This window comes from Falco rusticolus, chromosome 9 (assembly GCF_015220075.1).
Source record: "Falco rusticolus isolate bFalRus1 chromosome 9, bFalRus1.pri, whole genome shotgun sequence".
In the NCBI taxonomy this organism is placed as follows: Eukaryota; Metazoa; Chordata; class Aves; order Falconiformes; family Falconidae; genus Falco; species Falco rusticolus.
The window spans coordinates 50322525-50337355 of NC_051195.1; the positions used below are offsets into that span (position 1 = coordinate 50322525).

A 14831-nucleotide genomic window follows, 5' to 3' on the forward strand; every position below is an offset into this window, starting at 1 on the left:
TTTTTGTGCCACATCTTCAAGGAATAAAACCTGAATAACAGAGGTCCCAAGCTGATTGACTTTGATTTATTACACTCACTATTTTTCCTCCTGGAAGCCATGGACCTCCCTCACCCCCAAGCAAGGAGAGCGCTGTGCTGGGGGGACCTGGGCTAACGAGAAGACAAACATGAGGTTCAAGACTCTGCAAACTACAAGTCAGGGAGCTGGGTTTGTGCCCGTAACTCGCATTCCCACTCTCCACTGGGGTCCCTAGGAGCCGTCAGCTCCGCGGGCAGGCAGACAGCACCCACCTGCAGCGCATCCCCTGCCATACTGCTCTTGGCCTCAGGGAGCTGGAGGGGCACAAAGATGACCATTCCTCATCCCGCTGCACAGCGAGTGACGGGCAGCGTATTTGCACACATACACAGTGCTGCTGGCAGCTTAGCCACTACCAGACCAACCTCACAAGGATCAAACAGTTCAGCGAGGGGCTGATGGATTGATTTTTAACAGAAACCTCTCTGAGCTGATATGAAGTCAGCCTGGAGGTTTACAGAGCCACAGCCCCCATTCCGCCGGCAGCACCTGGCCCTGTGCTTTGTCCTTGGGCTATTTGCACGCTGGCCTGCAGCAGCCCGAGTGCACTCACCTGGCTGGGTGTCACGCTGGAAGGGACTTCTGCAGCATGAAAGAAACCATCCAGTTATCAAAAGCCTGAGCTACCGTTCCTGAACTGCTGTCATAGCTTCTCGGTAGTTCAGATCCTTGTGGCTGGTGTCCCCAGCACAGCTGCTCACACCCCGGACTCTGATTACATCCAGGGCTGGCTGCCGGCTTGTTAGCACAGCTGACCCTGACCTGCAAAAGGGCTTTTATACTTCCACTGATGAGGCAGAGGAAGAAGAGTGAAAATTGCACCACATCACCATTATAGGCTTTTCATTCTGCCCTTTACAGCAATTTCATACCAGTTCTACCCTACACCTGCAGTAAATTGTCAAAAATCAGCAATGACACAAGTTAACTTGCTTCTGCCATCAGAACTGCAAAAAATAATTATCTCCCACAGAGCCAGTTAAGGCAGAGGGCAGGGAACAGTGTGCGGGGGCAGTCTGGCGCATTGCTTCTTTCCCAGGAAATTTCCAAGCACATGGGCATACCACGCACTCCCCGGCACCCAGAGGATGGTGACAACAGGCTGATGGGTGCACAGAGCGCTGTGTCCTCCCAGATCTCCGCTATGCCTGGCCAGAAGCACCCACTCCCAGTTACTAATGCTTGCTTTGTCTGGGCCAGTGGTGAGCAATGGGAATACTGGGAAAAGTCAGCACTCGATACTCCCTTGCATGGGAGGTGCGAAGCCAGCCTGCCTTCAGCTTCTCTGACCCTCCCGCAGAGCCCGTCGGCATTCCCTCACTGGGCTCTGCTTGAGACACCGACGCACGACCCCTGCTGCACTACCAAATAGAAGCACGTTCAAATAAATCACCTCAAACTTAAAAAATGCCATTAGCTATTAGCAAACATTCTGGGCCTATGGGTGAAGGTAATTCAATATGATATGCTTGGGCATGCAAGGTAATGGGTTTCAGCTGAATACCATGTGATACAGTCTCTTCAACGGGAGGTTAAATGAGGCTGAGACAGAGACCAGATGGATTTATCTGGGTAGTGCTGATTTTTTTTTTTTTTTTTTCTTGGTGTGCTTAAGGTGAAGTGAAGGTAAAGAAGGCAGAAATAATCTGAGAACAGCACGAGCTTGGCTGTATGCAGTTCGGGCAGGGTTAGCAGGAGGCTTGGGACCTCATCCTGCCTGAACAAACCAAGCAAGTAGGAGAATGCTCACAGGCAGCATTGATGCAGTCAGACAAAAATAAATACTTTTATCAATTTCACCTTATGGGGGAACAACCAGAGGGCAGTTGAGCTTAGCTGGGCAGATGTAGACACCTAACTTCTGAGCTTTCAGCAGTATTTAGGAGCCCAAATGCCATCTCTCATCTACTCAGGACCTCTGCAGCACACAAAGGAACTGAATCGGTCCCGTTCCAGGCACAGCAATAATTGCTCTCTCCACAGAGAAAGCTTCATAACCCTCACCAAGGCAGAGATGTGTTGTCTGCTGCCTTCTACACTGCACAAGAGTTGCTAAAACATGACCCTCTGAAACTGTGTCCCCTCCATGGCCAGCCAGGTCCTCCAGGAGCTGTGGGGCAAGTCCTGGAGCAGCACTGCCTACACAAACCACATGGCCTGGGGAGCAGCATCCCAGCGCACAGGCGCACAGGGAAACCATCCTCTAACAGCCGGCAAGACAGGCAGCCTGGTCTACAGCTGCCGCCTGCGGACAGCCCAGGCCCCCTGCCAGCCTCTGCTGCCCAGGGCACCCTGTCCACACAAGCACTGCTGCATGTGGCCTGCAGCCCTTGCCTCCAGCTCTCAGAGGGTACCTGTTAGGAGGTTAAACGAAATGTCTTCAGGAAAAAAAAGGGAGTTTAGACTATCTAACAAAATGCCAATCACTAACAAAACCCACCCAGATTTCAGCTTCCCATGTGAATATTGAGTCAAAACACACTTTTGGCTCCATTTGCTAAGATTTTGTCTTAGAGATGCTGAAAAACAGATTATTAGTGCTTAGACTTGTGGGTCTTTGGTTGAAAAAAAACAAACAATGTCATCATAAACCAGAAATTTCCCACAGGAGGTTTTTTTTCCTTACAGTACAGCTATTCATAGCCCTCTGTTGTTAAAATAAAAACCTCAAGCTTGTCCCCCCTCCCAGATGTTAGTCAGAAGCTCAGTGTAGAGCAGGAACCAGCTCTAGAGGTTATTTCGTAAGGTCTCGGTTGCAGTCAGTGTTACTTATTTGGACTAAGAGCAGGGTCATTTTGTTGTAACCTCCTATGATCCAGGGATTAACCATGTCCCCCGAAGAGTGCACAGCTCTGGCAGTGAAGAACACGACTGTCTCCATCACGAGCTGCTGAACCAAGAGCAGGCAGGCTGCTGACGGGACGGACAAGCTGTTTTTAAGCAGAGTGGCAGTGCTCCATAGTGCCCCCCTTAACACCGCACGCTGATGCCAATTTTCACATTTTTGTGAACAAGGGAAATGATAGTCTGACTTAAATACAGCGGTTGACAGCATCTAACAGACAGTACATTTCCTGGTCCTGGGAAGCTGCAGGGCCCCAGCAGAGCGAGGAGGACGATACGAAGACAAGTGCTGGGTTGGAAGCCTCCCACGTTCTGGAGCTGTGGGAGGGAATACTGCTCTGGCACTCACAGCAAACCTGCTTTCCAGCATTTCCCCTTACAGGCTTCCAAAGCCTGAACAAAACACCTTAATTCAGGGCTGAGTGTTCAACAAGCTCATTCTTGAAAATAAAAGCAATTCTCTATTAAGAGAGATGGCACATAGCTGACATTGTAGATAACCAAATGATAGCATGTTCATCAAAGAATTTTGTCAAAGCTGATCACAGTTCCTTCTCCCTTATAATTCAAGAGCAGACACAAGATTGGACAGATTTGTTACGGAGAAAAAATAGATGGCAATAAATAAAGTTAATTAAATTCCTTGAAATGTAACGGTGCTGGGCAAACACCAGCACAGGATTTATGGGGCCAAGAGGCTCTGATAGCTCCTGTGCAGCATCTGCATTCTTGGGAGTGCAACTGGTGGGCAGAGGGGAGGACAACTACTCCACGTGCCTGTGGCACAGAATTAACGTCACTGCTCCAGCAAGGACCGACAGAAAAATGAGGCTCCCGATGGGAGAGATACTTATGACACAAAGAAATCTCAGCAGTGGGCTGAAGATGGAGATACAGCTAGATCAGATGAGTGAACAGTAAACATCTCTCTCCTCTGCTTAGAGCTGGGCAAACCTAACACTGCGTGTTTCTGTGAGTGGGATCAACACACACACGCCCCCCCCAATAACATGAAAGCCAGAAACTGTCTGAGGCTCTGAACAAGCTCATTTCCTCTTTGCAAACAGTTTGAATTCGCAGCGTCTCATACACACGTTAGCCTCAGGATGCTTTTTTCCCCTGGAGAACCCTGAAGCAATGAAATAGCTGATGCCATCCCCTTGCCTCTCGCACGCCAGCACGTACTGTCACTTTCAAGACAACATAAGCAGGGAGTATGCATGGAGCGAGCTGCAGTGGCCAATGATGGTGGTATCCAAAGACTAAAGTGTGCCACTGCTGTCCAGGTACACCCATCTCAGTGCCAGGCGTGCACAACCAGAGCTCACCCCTGCCAGCAGCAGTCCCGTTTCCCCAGTGCCGTGCTTCACGAGGTAGCACAGCAGAGGCAGGAATGAGCCGGCTCCTTTGCACACTGGTTTGGCCTCCAGTGTACTTTGTACCTTGCAATGAAAGGTCAACAAACCTGTGCCACAGAGCAGAAACCAGACTCCCTCCCAGAGCCAAGAAGAGGAGCTGGGAGCTCAGGTTCCCAACCTTGCTGCCACCAGAAATGGTTAAGCAGCTCCTCGGGCATTTGACCAGCACTATCTAGAACACACCATGTAGCCTAGACCTGGGGACCACGTCTTTTCTTGCTAGAATCATCTCCTTACAGGCAGCTCTTAGTGTCACCCAGACAGATCTGAACAGCCTGCTGGCAGGAAAGGGTATCAGCAAAAGCAGCCTCTTAGCATGACAGCACCTGTAGATAATACCTTAACTTCTAGATTACTATAGTCACCTCAGGGAGAAAAGATGGCTGCAGAACAGAGCTCTAGCCAAAGCCACAGCAAATCATGGCTAAGTGTCTCGGCTGTGTTCATCTACCTGGCTAATGCTGGGGTATCCTACATCTCTGCACACCCATGGTCTGCTGCTGCTGGAAGCCTCTGCTGCTAAGTCATCTGACTCAGAATAGTGCTTTCATTCCTCCTCCCGAAACTACGCACCAAAAGAAAAAGGGAGTAAGTATCTCCCACACACAAAAACAAGTTTGGAAGCAGACACAGGTAACAAAACCAGTAATTGAGCTGCAGAACTGCTCGACACAGACACAAAGACAGGTGGTGACAGCAGTCACATTTTTTTGGACAGGCTTCTAATCACTGAACACACTCGAGTGCTTGCTACAGAATCTGTGTGCACTTGCAGGCAGAGGCGCATTAGCAGTCATGCCAGTCAGCATCCCCAAAAGGAGGCGACAGCTATATAAACAGAGTCATTACCCAAGAAAAGCAAGAGCTCAGCTTGTGCTTGGAGCAGTCTGTTCTTGCTCAAGTGGGCAGCAAGAAGCACACTGCAGCATCTTTGGGAGGAACAGCCTGGTACCTGGAGCTGCTGCAGCTTGGCCCTGAACAGAGCCGGGACAAGTTTACCACTGTGCACAAAGCTATCTCGTATTGCACAATAGTTAAATCAGTAAGTGACTAGCACAACAGCAAAGCATGATGGAGCATCAGGCTAAGCTGCTGGGACCAGTGCCTGTCAATGGGTAGGCACACACTTTCTTTTTGTCAGGGATAGGGAGGAGTCGAGTCCTTGCCTGGCAGCACAGCTGGGAGATAGTGTCCAGAGCACTGCACAGTTAACGATCCCAGTCCATACAAAGGGCCATCTCAGTCCCACCAGATCCAAGACAGAAACACCAATACAAAGAGAAGATAAAGCCGACGCCCGTGAGCTGAGCTCACAGGAGAGTACCTGTGGAGTCTCCTGGCCTGGCCAGCTCACCTGCAGCTTGTTCCTGGCAGCAAACTGGCACATGTGCTGGGAGAACAGGCTGGCACGAGGCTGCAGGTGAGCAAGGCAGAGGGATGGGCACAAGGCTTGTTTCTGACAGCAAGCTGGCAAGACAGGACACAAGGAAGCTGCTGGAGGGATGGCAGTGTGCTGCAAATAATCATGGCCACAAGTGCAGAGAAAGCAGCTATTCCTAAAAAAATATAAGCTATTAAAATGCAGCACTTGATGCCATTGTTTTAATTGCTGCCTTTGCTATTGAAAGATTTTTACAGTAATTTTGTAACCACAGATAATACAAAGGTACCCATACCGAGGCCCGTGTTTGCTGCAGAAATCAGAACAGCCACAACAACTTTGGACAGCGGCAGACGCTGGCAGATTCACTCACATACCAAAAAGCTGCAGGTAACAGCATCAAGTAGTGCGAAGTCGGGGCTGGCTTCCAGCCCTGCTCCGCAGCCACACGCAGCATGAGGTACCTGGGCACACAGCGTGCTACCGAGGAGGGGGAACACGGCGCAGCCAGCGGAGACACGGGTGCAGGATGAGCTGAACTACCAGATTCCCCGGCCGGGGAGTTGGGAGCTCCCAGTTCTTCAGACAAAGCCTCCCTGCAAAGCAGCCCTCCCCAAAACTGACAACATCAAGGAGAACCACAGAGTTCAACGATCCAACTTCTTAATAATACAAAAAACAACCCCAGGATCAGCAGAGGGGAGGTGAGAGAGTTCAGTGCTCCCCTCCATCAGGACAATAAGGGAGGAAAAAGCACAAAGATAAAAGGGAAAACAAAGGTAAAAACGCCGAAGTTAAAAGCTCCAAGAACACCAGTTTCAAGGAAAAGAAACGAAGTAGTTCTTTGATTAAAACCCAGAGGGCAACAGGTGAGCAGAGGGGAGGAAGAAAAATTTTTTTTAAAAAAATCACTTTTCTAAAGGTGTGTTTGTGTTCCACTGAAGATCGCTGGCTCCTTCAGCTCACCGTGATCCCCAGGGCCCCCGCAGCCCCCTGCCCGTGCCAGCTGCCAGGGGAGCAACCGGCACCCAGCACTTTCACCTCCACATCAGGCCTCGGCGTTATCTCCAGGACTCCGTACTGATGTACTTCCTAATGATATTCATACGTCACTACTGAATTTGGGTCCATTTAATAGCGATTGAGCGATATTGGCCAGGCCCTGACTCCAAGTGCCCTAAGAATTTGCCCTGGATCAGATCCACTGCTCCCAGCCCCGCTCGGCTCAGCCTCTGCCGATGGCGGGGATCGAAGCTGGAGAAAAGCACAACCCACAACAGATGTGCCAATTATTTCAACCTCATCTCCCCATTTCAAACTAATGAACTGTGCAGCACCTCAGCACACTCAGAGCCGCTGACGATGTTGAGCCCGGGCAGTCCCTGCCATCTGCTTCCCATGTGCCGACAGTCAGCGGCGGTAACGGGTATGGAAACGATCCGCTTGGCCCAGGCCTCCACCGTGACCATCCTGGAGCCCAGCGCTGAGGGCCAGGCCTCACTGGCACCTCATCCCTCACGGCCATTGCTCCCCCCTGCATCACCCAGCCTGCTCAGGGAAGGTTCTGGAAGCACGGTGGGCACAGGGGCCCTGCTCCCCCGCAGCCAAGCCGGGCAGGGACGTACATGATTTCCCTGCTAGGGCTGGGCCTGTCCATATAGCCATTTATCACATATTTCTGCTGTGGAAATGAAAGGCAGCCCGCGGTGGGAGTCACAGCATCCGCAGGCCCGTGAGGAGAGGGGCTAGCAGGCCCGGGGGCCAGCACCCACCCCATAAAGCTGCGGAGACTCGTCCTGCAACCACCAACACTGAAACGATTGAATTGATGCACCGACTCAGCAAAGGCTGACGCACGGTGACACCTCAAAGGGACGACGCAGGATAGATTCACCTTTAAAGTGGAGGCACACAGCTTCCAGAAGCGGTCGTACAGCAACACAGAAAGCTGAACTAATGGATTTGGCCAAGCCGACCATGTCAGTTTATTAGGCAAGCTAAGGAGCAAAAGTGTGGAATTAGGCGGAAACACAGCAAAGCATGATGGAAAAGAAAACAAATTAGAGGGAACAGGGTAATATTTAGAAGCAGATTATCACCGTTCATCAGACGGAGATCAGAATAAGGTCAGACACAGTACTGGCTAGAAACAAGGAGCTGTGACGGTGACTGTGAAAGTCATTCATGCCATAGCAAGCAAGTGCAGAGCTGAGGCACCATGCAACTGGCTGCTGCTCCTCCTGTGCCAGCTCTTCCTACAACCATGGCGCAGCCCTCAAGGGCTCCCACATCCAGTGGTGCAGTTGCAACATCCTTGTCAACCCCCAGAATCACCACAGAGGCTTCAGCCCCTTCCGGCTTGAGCACCCAGAGCACGCAGACATACACCTACCCTGTTCAGTGAACTGCGTGGGCCTCAGGCAGGAGGAGGAGGAGGAGGAGGAGATCCTTCCTCATCACAAGGGTTTCTAAACTGCCGTCACCCATCTCCAGAAAGGATGCTCTGACCTCCTGATGACCAGCTGAATGTGAGACTGATGATAAAGCCAGTAAACAGGAGTCACCTGGACGGGGGTGGGAGCTCCAGCTGAGACCACCAATACAGAAGCAGGTGGACTTGGGTCTCTCAGCTGAACATTAACTGTGTAATTAGCTGAGTACCTCCCCCCTCCAGCTGTGTTTTAAAAGAAAGCAGCTACAAGTGGGTGGCAAGTGAAGCAGTCTGCTATGGTGTACCTTAAATGTTCCCAAAATATAAGGCTGTAATTACATGAGTTGGGCATTTGGGCAGAGGGCAATTGAGTGCCACGAGCCCAATCCAGACAGGCAGAAGACAAACTTCAGGTGACAGCCTACAACAGCTTTATGCAGAGGAAGAACTCAAAATCAAACAAGGAGCCACCAAGTGAGTTTGGGCACGTTCAGGCTAAATACAAGCCTGCAGGGAATGGGGATGTCTGGATTGAAACTCCGGGCTCGCTTGCCTCAAATCTTCCTTGGATGACTTACACCCGGTGAGGAATACCAGACCCAGTGCGTCTGATAATGCGAAATATTTCACCGCTATGCAATCTTCATATACTATGTCATAAATGGAACAGGGAGTGCTGTGTTGTTCTCTAAAAAGAATATATAGAAAAGCACTATTAAAAAAACAACTATCAACTACTACCTTTCATGTATTGTTTCTTTTGCTAGAAAGCTACCTCACAGGATGAACAGATTATCAGTGCATTAGCATTTTTGTTCTGAATAAAGTGCCTGGTCATTTTTTTGCGTGTGCACAGACTGGTAACTTAAGGGCTATGTGAAATTGCCTTGGATGCTAAATAACATTCAGAGGAAATTGCATTAGATGGGAGAGAAGAGAAATGTGAGTTCGCCATTAAATCTCTAAAGTACACTCGTGTTTTATCCCCGCTCTCCCCCTGAGAACAGTATGGCATTCAATTTTCTAATTACATAAATACATGAACACTGGATTACTAGAGGCAGAAAATTGAATATTTGCACTATTCTACAAGGGACCCTTCATATTTGAAGTGCGAAATAAATAGGGCATACTGCATCAGACTGCATATGCACAGGCTATAAAAATCTGTAATAGATCCAGAGAATATAAAGATCTCCAAAATATAGAGAGATCTTACCAGTGTTCATTATATACAATAGTTAATTTATTCCACTGATATCAGGGTAACTTACACAACAGCAAAACTTGGATATTTTGGGCCATAGATTGTACTACTTGAAAGCTGTAAGGAAAGGCATTTGCAGCTGTAGCATTTCAAATCCGACTCTTATAACTCTGTCTTTACAGGACATCAATCACAACATGAGAGAAACTGTAAGCTATTTTCTAGTAACACACTGCCAATCGCAAGACAAATGTCAGATGTCACAAAACAAGAAGTAACCATTTTTCAACTTGTGAATGTCTTCAAATATATTACAATGAAAGTGTGAGGGGGGGGGGGGAAAAAAAAAAAAAAAAAAAAAGACTTTCGGCTTCATTTGTTCTGACAGATGCCAGACCTTGGAGTTTGGCATTTTATCTTCATACTGCAATAACCTTTATGAAACTTAAACAAGGCTGAGGGCAGTGGCATTAGTCTACAATTGTTGTCCTATGTACAATAGGTAAAATTTCAAACAGTCTAGGCATTGAACTAAAAAAGATCATCTACTCCCACTCCTATGGATGTTGCAGAAAAAGACGAAGAGAAGGGACAGCCAGATCTGCTATTAACACATGCTAGGTAGTAGTTTCTTGTGGGCTCAGCTTGACTTCTGCATCGTATTGCCATGCTGCTGATTGCCACTTAGGAAAAACGCATGCTGCTTAAAACTAAAATCAGGAAAGAAACCCTAAACTTCTCCTGAAGTAAAAACTCCCTCAATACCACGTGTGCATTTAGTCCACGGCATTAAATGGGTGGGCCCCCTCTGCACTGACAGCATCATTCCTGTAAGGTCACCTTTCCGATACACCAGCCATTGGAACATTTTGACATCGAGCTCCAGCAATGTTCTTCAATCCAAAACTAAATACCCAGATGCTGTGCCATCTTACTCCTTCGCAATTTTTGACAGTATGAAGAACACTAGAACATAAGCAGATTCATTTACATTAAAGAATAGAACAGAGGAGGAAAATCAAACTCTGATGTAGACACACATTATTATAATAATATGAGACCAAAAAGAATTTGACTGAACAGCCCTGAAGTTCCAAGTTATTCCTGTCCTTTCAGCCAGTCTCATGTCCTGATTAGCTGCGCCCCCCCCCCCCCCCCCGCAAAGAATGTGATTATGGAAGTCATGGTTCATTTCTTGAAAAATAAGACTGCTCAGTACAACTCCAGTGGTACAGCCCAGCATTCTTGACAAAATACCCTGTTAAATAATACAGATCTCATTTGTACAAAGTTATACTGTTATTTAAGGGAAAAAATTAAGAATATGTGCAAAGACAAAAAATACAATAAAATCTACTCTAGATGTTACTGCAGGTCCAAATAGGATAACAGACACACAAAAGGCAAAAAACAAGCAAGCCTAGAATACAATTAGTTTAGCCTAAAGCCAGTGGCAGGATTGGTTTCACTGGAATTTCAATAATGTCTTAGGCCTTTACACCGTAAAACTTTTTACAGAAGCAGTGCTTAGTACCTGAAGACAAAACCACCACTTAGTTCACCAAATTTGACTTAATGAAGTAATTTTTTTCTGTGAATAAGTGTGAGCTTATTGGTTCTGTGGAAGCAAAAGGATAAACATCTTTAGTTTCTTTAAAAAATTAACAGTTCTTGTCATGGCAAAGACGTGTACAAAGAAGTAGAAGCCAAAATATGATTTCACTGTGTTTCAAGACTGACTTTAAAAAAATTTTAAGTACATAGAAAATGACCAACTCCGTATTGATTCCAACATGTGCAGTCCAAGCCACTGAAAGAAGAGGGTCAAAGCCTGAAGTCTGACCACAAACGTAATTCCAGGTTAGTTTTCCGAAGTCCACAACTGGTATTGGAGGCTGCAGCTCCTTACTAGATTTCCATGATACATCTAGTGCATACAAAGCAGCGTAATTCCTTTGATATGAGCATTACTCTCCACCAGTACAACCAATCCCATGATGCTGGTTATCATCCCACTGTATTTTGGTCCTTATCTTCACAGTCATTCTCTATACACTCGGGATAAAAGCAGAATTTGTCACCTGAGGTGTGCTGTAGGTCCAACAGAGGAGTAAATAAATAGCCATCACCAGGATCATTATTTGAGAATGGGAGCTTGCAGTAGACTTTTTGAAGAGTGTTAATAATTAAAAAAAGCTGAAATAAATAATTGCAACTATCAGCTGAGGGAATTCAGGAGTCTGTCTTTCCTCCTGCAATATACGTACGTACCCGGGGATTCATTCTCAATTCTGTCCTGGTGAATCAGCACCATTAATAGCGATGATTTTTACAATCTGCAAATTTACTAGCCGCAGCCGTGCGATTCAAGAGGGGTGCATGTGCAGCTGGTGCAAGGTGAAGTCCATCTGTCTGACAAGGAACTACTGCACTTCGGCGCTCCACAATCCCCCAGCCACAAACCAGGCGCTTTTCATCCAGGGCAGCCAGCTGATACTCACAAAAATCGATCAGCGACGCCACTTGCTCGTGTAGTGGGAGGGACTTGTATTTTTTCTGAGCCAGACAGAAGAAAGCTTCGACAAAGGCTTGCAAACACATTCCTGCAAGCAAAAGGCTCTTTTATAAGAGATCCATAGCACAGCGTTTTCTAGCAAACTACATTCTTTAGATGTAACACTATCTGGTTTCTTTTGGCAGCAAGGCCAAATGTGTATGTGCTGGGTGTGGACACATAAAATCATGTTTAGTTAACATCTTTTAACTTAAACAGCAGCCACCTAGAGTGCTCACTTAGAAAAGAAATTGTTCTTCAAAGACCAAAAGAGGTTTTATTTGTGTGTAACACACATGAGGTCACTTAGTGTTTTAGTACAGGGTAAGCCCCAGCCCGGTTACAGACAGGCGATACTCTCCATCACCAAGGCTATTTCTGGCTTTGCAGACAGCAGCCTGACCAGCAGCCTGGCATCCAGAGGCAAACCGGTACAGCAACAACCAATTTTAAGATATTGTACAATTAAACTGATGTAATATCAGCCTTGATTTCTGCTGCCTCAAATATTAAACTGAAACCAAATCAGGTGCACAGTAACATATTGAGCTTCAAGAAAAACAATCTACCTTGGAGAGAAAAACAAGTTTATAATCAGCAACTGAACTGGTTTATTTAGATGGACCTAAAACAAAAGTTCAAGTGTAGAAATACTGAAATAGTATGTCATTTCAGTCTGTAGCACTATAAAGATAACCCCATTACCAAGTATCACCTTATCACAAAAGTGAGTTTATTTGATCTTCTCTCCTGCAAAGACCATACCAGGTCCAAATCCTTAGCCTTCCTTTTGAAGGTGAAGAGGCTTTTTTCCCAGCCATCCCCAGTAACTCTACAACAGTAGTTTTGTTTCAACTGAATGAAAAAACAAACAGCTGAAGTGTGTACGAAGGGAAAGCAGTGCAGTGCCAAAAAATTTCTCTGCTATCATAAAACTCCCCGCTCTGCTCCCTCACCAACAAAAGTCCCCTGCAGAAGCCACATGCTGCAGTACAAGCTCTTCAGGTGTTGTCTGAGCACATCTCACTAGTGACACATTACCACAGCCAATGGAAAGAAGGGCTGCATATTAACACTAATTATTGTATTTAAAACTTGAAGTAATACCTACTTTAATTCTTAATTAAGAAGCCAGATCACAATTGGTTTTGCAGAATGCCAGCAACAAGGAACCGTTATAGCTGCTTTGTGCTTTTAACTGGCTCTCCCAGTTTAAACATACACTTAAAATTCTTTTAGGAGGAGATACTGAAAGGTTTGGGGTTTTTAACTTAATGTGGGCTTATTGATGCTACAGGAAAAACATCTTTTCAAAATATTACAATTAGATTCTGAAGTATAATTTCTCTCAACGAAGGCTGCAGCTGGGGTCGCTCACAATCTTGGCTGTAAAATAACTTGCAAAGGAATTGTTGAGTTATCTGAAAGCAGCAGCTGCCAGCTCAGTAAATTATTTTATCAGTCACGGTGAGCTGCAGGCAAAGAAAGCACCTTTGGTAACATACACACTTTCTCCTCCATAAGTGACACTGTGGCGAAACATACAATCAAAAAAGTTAGAAGCTGCTGGTTTACAACAGCAGCAATAGTTACCGTATTGGTTACGGCTGGAGTGGGCAAAACACAAAGCCAAGAGAAATCATTGGACATTTTGTGTTTCAACACCTAGGAAACACCTCATTCATTGAGACTGTCAACAAGTTGCTTGATTTCTGAAAGCCTGAAGATTCACTTGCGTTTCTATTATTTTTGCTAGTCAAATTCTATCAGCTAACCACATAAATGACTTGACACCCACACTGAAAGGGTATATGCAAATACTCAAATTTTACATACCTGTGAAACTAAGGTGACCCTAAAGTACAGGAGGTCATGCATAATAAACCATACTATCTCTTCTACACTATACATTCATTTTCTCCCTTTTAATCTTAGGTCTGGATTTATTCTTTTTATCAGCCATGTGAAAAGTCTATTTTACTTGTTCTCCTTTTGCCTTACCTTATCTCACTTCGTACACACAGACTCTACAGGATATTATAGGATACCTAAGTTCAAGCAAGACAAAATAATACTTACTTACCTGTTTCATACAAATACAAGCTTCATTAACATTTCTGAAGCACAATCAAATATTCAAAACAATTCTACTGCTATGATACCTGATCATACTCTCACAAATTATGTGTATCACTGATTGTTGATATCTATGCAGGAGGGAACTGCAGATATATTTTAGGGGGGTGGGATAACAATAGAAAAGTCAGTCTCAACTTGGAGACTACTTTTGATTCTTCTGCTATTATAGCATTTAAAAAAAAATGCAGGAGTACATACATTGATGTCCATGTTCAGCTTCTATATAAAAACATATTTTGAACCAATTTCTGGGCAAATGCCAGCCTGCAGCTCTGTGACCTGCATGCTAGTTTACACCAGCAGCGCTGAGGTGGATTTCTTCATCCCACACTGATTTAAAGGGAACCTTAACAATACTTGATGGCCACAAGGCACAGTGGCATAAAACCTTTCAGAATACTGCAGCTGCTGTTTCCCTGCTATAAATGGCTCCAAAAAATGTCATCAGGAACATTCTATTTCTTTTTTTTAGATGGGAATACTAGTGCAATTGAAATTATCCAATGTTTTGCAAAAGCTATGGAAAAGTTGCCAAATTTATGGACTCAATTTCATATAGAAATGTAACAGCAATTTTAGAAATTAAGTTATATATTAAATGGTGTATTGAGGCCATCAATATAATAAGAAAACAATCCCTGCACTCTGCCATTTGATAGATTACTGTCTCAGATCTAAAAATGTGACCAAGCAGATGGGGAGGTAATTCACTACTGAAGGTTAGGTTGGCTGTTCAACCTAGCTCCTGTATGAAAAATCAATTTACAGCAAGGGGT

At 45.8% G+C, this 14831-nt stretch overlaps 1 protein-coding gene across 1 annotated transcript in view; it reads right to left on the reverse strand.

Moving 5' to 3' along the window:
• Positions 1 to 11856: 11856 nt before the first annotated feature.
• Positions 11857 to 14831, reverse strand: part of TTLL11 (tubulin tyrosine ligase like 11) — a 49081-nt gene continuing 46106 nt past the window's right edge. The window contains 1 exon segment of the mRNA XM_037400113.1: positions 11857 to 11965. The gene's annotated coding sequence lies outside the window, so the exon portion shown is untranslated.